The 9453-nt window shown below is 43.6% G+C and overlaps 1 long non-coding RNA gene across 1 annotated transcript in view; it reads left to right on the plus strand.

The window, feature by feature from the left end:
* Positions 1–9453, plus strand: part of LOC128880454 (uncharacterized) — a 39163-nt gene that overhangs the window by 21395 nt on the left and 8315 nt on the right. The gene's annotated exons all lie outside the window — the stretch shown is intronic.

The raw sequence follows: 9453 nt of genomic DNA on the forward strand, positions 1-9453 counted from the left end.
GATAGACTGCGGATTTTTATGCATTTATAGCAAAATTTAAATGTGTAATCAACTACGAAATGCATCCATTTTGCAATAATATACAAAATTATTCAAACCGAAGTAACTAATGTAACATTTGCAGAGTAAAATAAATTCCTGTCCAGATTCAATTTTTGTAGATTCGCAGGCTAATGATTAAGGATGTTTATTTCGTTCTAAGAACAGGCACCAGTTCCAGCTTCATGGTAAATCGATACAAAAATCAACAACGAAGCAAGATAGACCTTTTTAGCTTAGACTACCAGTACGAAAGCTTAAGTAATCTCTTTCTAAAGTATCAGACACTCCATCCTGCGTCTTATAGCCCTCGACACGCGTCTACTTTGGTTTCAAATTTCAAATACCACAGAGTATCCCATCCAGGCGGTCGTTGAACGGCGTACGCGTTCCAATCTACGGTTCATTGAACCTGCCATCAACGCCACCCACACAGTTTGCAATTATCCTCGAAACGATCGTATCAAGCGTAGCCGTGCAACTTGTACCGCGGCGAGTCGTTAAGTCTGCCTCGCCACTGTCATCCTACAGTGTAGGACCTACACTGTGGCCAATAAATACTCACGTGTTTCTTGTGTTCCGGGGTGGAGGGCGGATTCGGTGTGTTTGGCAGAGAACCCCCCGTGGGGGTGCAGTGCCGCAGTCGCGCCAGGGCCGTACGAAGCCCCTCCGTCACGAGGCTCTTTTATTCAATCCTCGTGGTTGCCTTCGCTCGCCTTACCTCGTGCCGCCTTCCCTCGGCCCTGTTGGGCTCGACGATTCCACGATTCGTTGTTTCGTTTACTCCCCTGTCCTACTCCACGTTTTATCCTCGAGAAGCGGCACCCTTCGCACCGTGACTCGACTCGAAACTCGAATGCAGAGCAACCTGGTACAACCCTTAACCGTCTTCGAAGAAGCGCGACGCGATAACTGGCATCTGGATCCTTTCGACTGACTAATCGATCCTCCCGACACCAACACTGCCTGGCTCATCGATCCCTGCCTTCACGATTCCCGTACGCGTAGGCTTCATCTTGCTCGATTCGCGAATTTTGGTCGCTCTTGCGTCGAGGCTCTTTGGTCACTTCATTTGGGACGATCGTAGACTTCGAGGAGATCGAACTTCTAGGCTGCGTCTACAACGCGAAACTGAGTTATCGGGGAGTAAGAGGGTATGGGGGTTGGTACGCATGAATGGGGGGAATTGATGGCTTGCGGGGGTCTGGGAAATTAAATCGAATGCGTAGGTGGTAGTAGCGTTATTATTAGAATATTGTTTTTGCACCTGAGTTGCGCTTGAAACAGTGTTAATTTCTATTTTTAGAGTTCATAGAAAATTCAATAAATAACACGGTTTTTAACATAACGAACTTTGTATCACAAATTAAATCATTGTACTATAAACTTACACAAAGCTTCAACACTAGCGATAGCAGCTGTAGCAGATTGCGGCAAGATATTAAAAGTCTATAAATTCATAACTATTATCGAAATTTCGCCCATTTGTTCTTCCTCGCCTCTGGGAGAAGCGTGCACACGCGAGCACGCGGCGCCTGGCACGTGATCAACGGCGGATGCAACTCGAATCGAACGCGTGAGGAAAATGTGGAAGGCGCCAAAAGAAGTTTCGCGTGCAACGGCGTTCGTCGATCGAACGCTCGGAGCTTCGTGATATCTCGGACTGCGTGGAAATATCCTCCAGTTCGCCGATGCACGAGATGTATATCGCACTCCGATCGATAATTTAATGCTCGTTACCGAACGACGACACCGGACGAGAATCAACGCCGGCCTCCTTCCTCTCCGAACCCGTTTCCAGCAGAGATAGAACGAAATCCCCGGCCAGATAAAAATCTCAATCAACGAGCGAAAGATAAACAGCGGATAAACCCTAAAATATGAAATACGAAACACATCATGCCGAACATAAAATAAAGTTTCTCAGTCTCCTTTTCACTCTTGGAATTAATATGACGTGCGATGACTAGCTTTCAATTTGTGGTAAATTGGAGGAAAATACTATTTATTTAAAATATATTTTGAAAAATAAGCAACGTTTGTTGGATAAAACTTGTAGTTTGACCGATCAAAGTTGGGCCACGCAGGGCTTCGAGTAATGAATGTAAAGTTCGTCCAGCAACTGGACATTTCTCTCTTTTAGATACGTTTTTAAATATCGTCTGGGAGTCCATTTTGAAAGTGCATAATTGCGTTTGAAGGAGTAGGCTGTTGCAGCCGTACTGAAGAGTCCATTAGCAACCCAGGATGAAACGTCTTTTCTTCTATCGAGGACCATTATTTCTCATTAAAGATACTTTTAAATGAGATGCACCGACACTGAACCTTTTATTTATAATTTGAATGATGAAGTATTACGTTTCACGGTAATTGAATAAATGTGTCCAAGTAAATGCTGAGTTTTGATATTTGAAAGAGAAATAAAAGGAAACGGTCGTAATGAAAATTAAAGCGTGGGACGAGGACGTTGCAGTGATAACACGATTTTGGCGAGGGCAAAGTCGAGCAAAACATTGACAGCGATGCACGGTCGGCCAACTTTTATTGGCACGAGATCATGTTGTCTGAATCCCTGATTTTGGGCTAGAGATGAAGCAAAATATTAACAGCAGTTGCGTAAGTTTTATTGACACAAGATTGCGATCGCGCCGCCTTCGATTCAACAGAGAATCCCTGATACCAATCGTACAATGCTATAGACTGCATCGATTTTGGATTAGCTACAGCAGACTGGAGCCAAACAACAACAGCAGTTGGCTAACTCATACCGACACAAGATTGCGATCACGTCGCCATTGTTAGAGTCAAGAATCCCTGATTCCGATCGTATCGAGTTGCAGACCTCACCAATTTTCGACTACGTATAGCGAACCTAGACATCGACAGTAGTTGATCAATTCTGATTCACTCTGGATCGTAGACACGTTGTCTTTGTTAGAGTAAAAAAATATCCGATTTCATATAATGGTATATCCAAATTTAAACTACATAGTAACAGGCTGGAGTAAAACATCAGCAGCAATTGGTCAACTCTAATCCACTCTAAATTCCATACACGTTGTCTTTGTCAGAATAAAAGATCTCTAATCCGAATCTAAACATGCTACACACCCAGCTAAATTAAAACTAGTATCAGGTTGGAGGAAAACAACAACAACGTTGGGCTAACTTTTATCGACACAAGACCGCAAACACGTTTTCGTTAGGGAATGTCTGATCCCAATCCAACCATGTCACGCCAAGTTTAAAACAACTGCAACTACTTCCAGCAAAGCATCGTCCAACTTTTAGTACCGAGCAATTGTCAACCGTTTCGTCCCTATCCTAACCGAGAATTCCTGATTCCAATCGAACCACGTTATACCAAGTTTAAAACAACTACACCAACTTGGAAGGAAACATCGTCCAACTTTTCGATCCGTGCGATCGTCGACGCGTTTGTCCTCGTTGAATCCCTGATCTCGATCACACCGTGAACTGCGCTAATTTCATATTAATCTGAGCAGGTTCGAGCGTAACGTCGTTAGTGATTCAATTGGCAACTATTATTAACGCGATATCGCCGTCGTCGAGAATCCCTGATCTCAATTGCCTCATCATACACGGTGTATAAACTAATTACATCCAGTTCGAGCAGGATATTTACAGTAGGGTAACTACTATCGAGCCTATATTGTCGCCGCGTTGTCTTCGAGTCCCTGATCTTATTATTGTATTACGATCCTGAATTTCGCAATCGTGCTACACAGATTCTGGACGAACCCGAGGAGGCTCGAGCACAATGTCGACGGTGATTCGATTGGCAACTACTATTAACCAGATATCGACAAATCCCCGATTGTGCTACGTTGTTGGGAGTTTAAAACAATTGTATCTAGATCTAGAAGCTAGCTACTATCGACGCTGGATTGCCACCACGTTGCCTTGTTACAAAAGGAAAATCCCCGAGCCTAAACGTATCCTGCTACAGATCAGATTTTAGAATGAATGGACTGATTTACATGCAAAGCATCTACCAGCGTGGTTTGCTTGATACAATATCGTATAATCGAGAATCCCTGATTTTAATCATACTAAGCTATACTAATTTTAGACTAACCTGATCAGCCTGGAGCACACCATCGATAGAGGTTGGACAGCTATTATTAACACATTCCTAACAGCAATCCCGCGTTGCACCAAGTTTAAACTAATTATATCAAACTCGAGCAAAGCACCTACGACAGCTAGTAAACTACTATCGACGCTACCACGTTGCCTTCGTCGCAGTCGGTGAATCCTCGATCCCAATCGTACCACGGTACAAACCCGGTTTCGAGCTACCCACACGAAATTCCAAGGAACATCGCCGCTCGGCTAACCAATGTTGACACGAGATCCCAACCACGTTGCCTTACACTCGGGAATGCCCGATCCCAATCTGACCACGTTACACACACCAAAGTTTACATCAATTACAAGTTGAAAGAAAACATCGTCTCCCGCGTTCAGCGATCGTACGATCGTCACCACGTTGGCTCGGGTTGCCATTCGATAATAGGCGAAGCCAGTCGAGGTTGCCAGTCCACAGTTCGATTTCATCGGTTCCATTCGGGGATACGGTTAAGAGACCCTCGGCTGGTTGAGCCGTGACCTCCTCGCGACGCGAGATGCAAGCACACGGCGCATCGCTGGCGAAACGGTAGCCGAAGCTTTCGTTTTTTCGCCACTCGTCGCGACAGAGGGGTTGCACGAGGTGGACGGAACGAATTCTTTTAAGGCGAAGTGGTAAACACAGGAATCGGGAGAACGCAACGTGAGGTTTTGGGTAAACGCAGAGGTGGCAAGGACATCGACCGATGCGAAGGGTGGCTTGATCGAGAGAAACGGAACGTGGAGGGTCGTTTAACCGTTCGACGCAGTTGACGACATCGGAGTCGGTGAAAATGGTTTGGACTAGATACCTGCGTTCCGTCGGGGAAAAGCGCACCTTTTGCCTTCGCATTCCACGGATTACTGGCGTGGAGTACGAGCATCGAGAAAGGACACTGGCGCTTGCGCTTTTCCGTCAGCGAAGGGTGAGGGAGGGTTGAAACCACCGAACCAGCAGCACCGTCGCAGCCGACCCCGTATCATCCCTCTCGGTTCCTCCCCTGGTCGGTCTCTCTCCCGACTCCATCCCTACTCTCGTTAGCCTGCATTTCCGTCCGTTCCTTTTCTATTCACCCTTATTGTCAGTCTTCCTTATTCTCTCGCGCTTCTCTACGTGTCACTGGCAACGACTCGGGATCAACCTGGAGGGTTGACGGAACCGCTGGCGTTCGTCAAACGGTCAGGGTCTTGGGAATCCCCGGACTGACGTACCTGTCAGAAATTAAATGACAGTCTTCTCTCGTTAATCGGAGAGGATAGGGGTCGTTGCATAGAAGCATTTAATTTTTCCAAGTACGACAGTACGTCACATAAGTGCAAATTGTTCTTTCGGCTGCTGGAATTAGGAATAATTGATCTGTTGCTGCTATGGGAGCGATAGAATTTCAATTTGACTAAAGACAGGAAAAATGTTGGAAATTTTAAGGGATCCTAATTCGGTGGTTGAATAAACGAGAACTTTCACTTATTATAGTTTATAGTTTAACTACGCATCCAGCTTACATTCTGCAGCTGCTGTGTCCTCGGGGATGCAGGAGGGATAATTTTATTTGCACTATGACTGGTATTCTTAAAAGCTTTAATTTAATCTTTCTTTTTTGAAGTCATGCGAGGGATGATGAAGTAACCCCAGCTCGACCAGAACAGTCTGCAGAAATGTGTAAAAACAGGTTTCTTTATTATGCAACCAACGACAATTATACTTAACTTTTTTTGCACCTGTCACCTCCTCCTACACGAAATCGCGGGTCCCCTCGCAATCCTAAACGGTAGCCTTCGTCTCCCCGAAAGCCAACAAACTAACAATAAAACAGAAATTAAGTAAAGCCTCGAGGGATGGGGAAGTAACGTCAGGTCAATTAGAACATTCTCCAAAGAATACAACAGCTCGCACAGAAGTCGGGAAAACGTCTCCCAGCATCCACCTTCTGACAATCGAATTTAACTTCTCCATTTGCCGTGTCTCCACGAACGAATGGGCCCGTAAACTAAATAATATGTATAAATAATAAGGATAGAAACGTGTCAGGAACTTGTAGTTGAAATTAAATCTGGAAAAAGTAAAAGCCATCCAGTGAGGAAGTAATATGAAGTGCCAGAGTCGAGGATCTTATCGCTCGGGATGGCAAAAAGCTAACCTGGGCATTCAATATTCAAGAGGGGATTAAAAATACATGCGGAGCGCTCAGAACCCTATTCCCCCTAATGGGCCGTAATACCAAACTGTCGAGGAACCTTAAAATCGCACCATAAAACCAGCGCCTATCTTTGCAAATGACTCTCAAGTCTGTTGTACTATAAGTACACTCGTTGAAAATGCAGAGAATACAAAATTTCTAAGAATAATTCTGGATTAAGCTAGAGATTACTCTAAGCTACGCGCAGCAGGGAATAATGGGACAATATAAAAATGTATAAATAGGACACTATAAATAACATACAAAAATCCCTTGCGTCACGGAACCTGAGGAACTACAGAAAATATCCCCCTGAAGGTATCTTCATAACTCCGAAAGATGATGCCATAAACTCCACTCCACTTATCGACTCCCACGACGCGACGCCACAAATAACAAGTAACACTCTTTCTCCCGGTAATTACCTTTTTCTTTCTCAAGATAAGACGGGTTTCGAAAGTTTTTCCACGGGCATATAATTTAATCGCTAACTTCACAGATTAGGAAGTCCAGATCACTCCTAAAGGAGCAAGGGGGTTATAAGGTCGTTCCATCAGAAATTCGAAACTTTATCAAGTAACGCGTCAAGTTTCGCTGAAACTTTGATACGTTGTCTTTGACGATGCTTACTATATTATTATCGTGGGATTGGGTGACACTGAGCTTATAGAAACTTGTGACCAAGTGCCAAATCAACATTTTTTAAAGAAATGAGTCACTTCCTACGTATACAAGTTTCCGAAAAATTGGAAATCTCGGCCCGCAGAATGTCTCACTTGTCGTGAAATGGCCCTATAAGGAAGTTCACCCCTAGACATCGTAAAAGATACTCAGGAGAACCCCTAAGAAGAGAAAAAGGTATGTTGGGGTGAGAAAGGGTCGTCGCGCGTGTCGAAAGGACGCACGACAACAGGACTGGTCCGTAAATAGAGAGCGACGAGGGTGCAACGTGCACGAACACCTTTCAGGGTCGCTCGTGTTATTTGCAGAGTTGTCTGTTCTGGAAAAGATTGTTCAAGTCGGCGCAATAAGTGATTAAAAGCAATAATCCGTCAGGTTGCTCTTAATTAATCGTTCACAATTTATTTCATAATCTAAGCAAGACCGAACACGAGAGGATTCGTACAATTTGGTCAAATACAGATGGGCAATCATTTAGGGGATGATTCTTGAGGTCGAAATAAGATAAATATGATGAATGACGAAATGGCATATTAATTGCTACAGGTATGCTCGAGAGTACGATTTATTTGCAGATTCATCCCCAAGAGAATTCTCACTTGTATGATTTTATCCCATTTAGAGCCTCGCGAGGACACGTTAAAATTATGTTAATATTCAAACAGAGAAACTTTATATAAACGTCAATATAATTTTAACGTAACCTATATATTCCTGAAAAAGGTCACGCAGCCTTTTGACCAGGACGTTGAATAATTAAATAATTACGCGCCAATTCCACCGTCGCTCGATATTACCAAAAAATTGTACCCTACTCTCGAGATATTTTCCGTACATGCGCGAGCAAAATAATTAAACGAAAAGAATGATACATATACTTTTGTAAACATTGCTTTAGATTATATCAAAGAAGATAGAATTTCACTGTAGGGTGCCAGCCAAGTGTTCGTTCATCCAGGGAGTGAGGGATAAGGGATGTTTGTCTACTGTGCAGATGCAGATGACGAGGTAAAGGTTCCAAAGCATCGTCGTGTCGAGATTCGGTCGTACAGCACGACATTTACGTGCCAAGTCCCGTCGAACAGAGAACGTTGCCATATTACTGGCAAATTATCGAACCTGACAAATCTGTAGAACATCTGCGCAGATGCGCAAACGTGTTCTACGTGGCTTGTGCCGTTCACCTCTGCCACTTTTGGCCTACATTTCGTCCATCGCCGTTCCAATTTCGCATCTTCCGCGTTCTCGAACGAGCCACGACTGATTGATCGGGAGCCTGTCGTTCGAAAAAGGTTTGCTCGCAAGTCGAAACCGGTAGAATTTTCAATCGCGAACGAAATACGGGAAAAAAGAAGTACCGTTCCTAGAGATAGAATAAGAGAGATTTGGGGAGGGGATGGGTAGCGAGAAAGTATCGAACATAACGTCAGTCGAATGTACGAATTGTATCATACATATGTATATCGGGTATCCCCTCACAGCAGCGCACTCTGGGAGGGAGAGAGGGTAGAAGGCCTATCACCCCTCTGTTGGGTATATCCATTTTTTGAGTAACGCAAAATTGTGTGCAGGTGATAGGGTAGAGTAGCAATGATCTGATGATACTTAAGATATTTCTAAGCCTTTGTATTGTTCACTTGTAAAAAGAATGCGTCTGGTGTAACTTTAATTTTTAAGAATCGTAAATAGTTGAGTGGTTACAGACTGCTTGGGGTCAATTAGATGAAACTGTCTACTTAAGATTTAATTAAATTTGGAAGAAAATCGGTCTGAGGGTAAGCCAAGGAAAAAGAAAAGCCGAGTGTAGGTAGGTCGACGATTTAACGTGATTCAACACACACGCCCTCGAGTCGACTGGTAACGCGCGCGAGTTGATCGACCGCTTTGTCAAAACACCGAGAACACCTATCGATCCACGGTGTCCACGTGGCTCGATGTAGAACTCAAACTTCTCCGCACGCGCAACGCATACACTCGTGTGCGTGTATCAGCGATGCATCCGTCACAGATGAGATCAAAATTGTTTCTATTCAACGTCGAGTAAAGGTACTTTATTCCTTCCATTATTCGAGAGGTTCAAATACCACCAATTATTTTTACTCGATCTTTATTTGATAGATCGGATTTCTTATGAGCCCCAAAATAGAAGAATTCACATCTTCAAATAATGACTGAACTGTATCTACTATAAATAGACACTAGAAAAAGAAATATATCCTAAAGGAGTCTCCCTTAAAACGAACGTTTCAAAAATAATAAGCATCTTTATTAAAAAAACTTAGTTAGCGCAAACAAATGTCGACATAATTAAATTAAAAGAATTAAATAAAAGTTAAATAGTACGTGACAAATATCATACCAACTCCTATCGAAACATCATCTGGTCCTACGTCTACGTGGCGGAGGGTATGGATCTCTCTGGATG

Source organism: Hylaeus volcanicus, chromosome 1 (genome assembly GCF_026283585.1).
Source record: "Hylaeus volcanicus isolate JK05 chromosome 1, UHH_iyHylVolc1.0_haploid, whole genome shotgun sequence".
NCBI classification, from domain to species: Eukaryota; Metazoa; Arthropoda; class Insecta; order Hymenoptera; family Colletidae; genus Hylaeus; species Hylaeus volcanicus.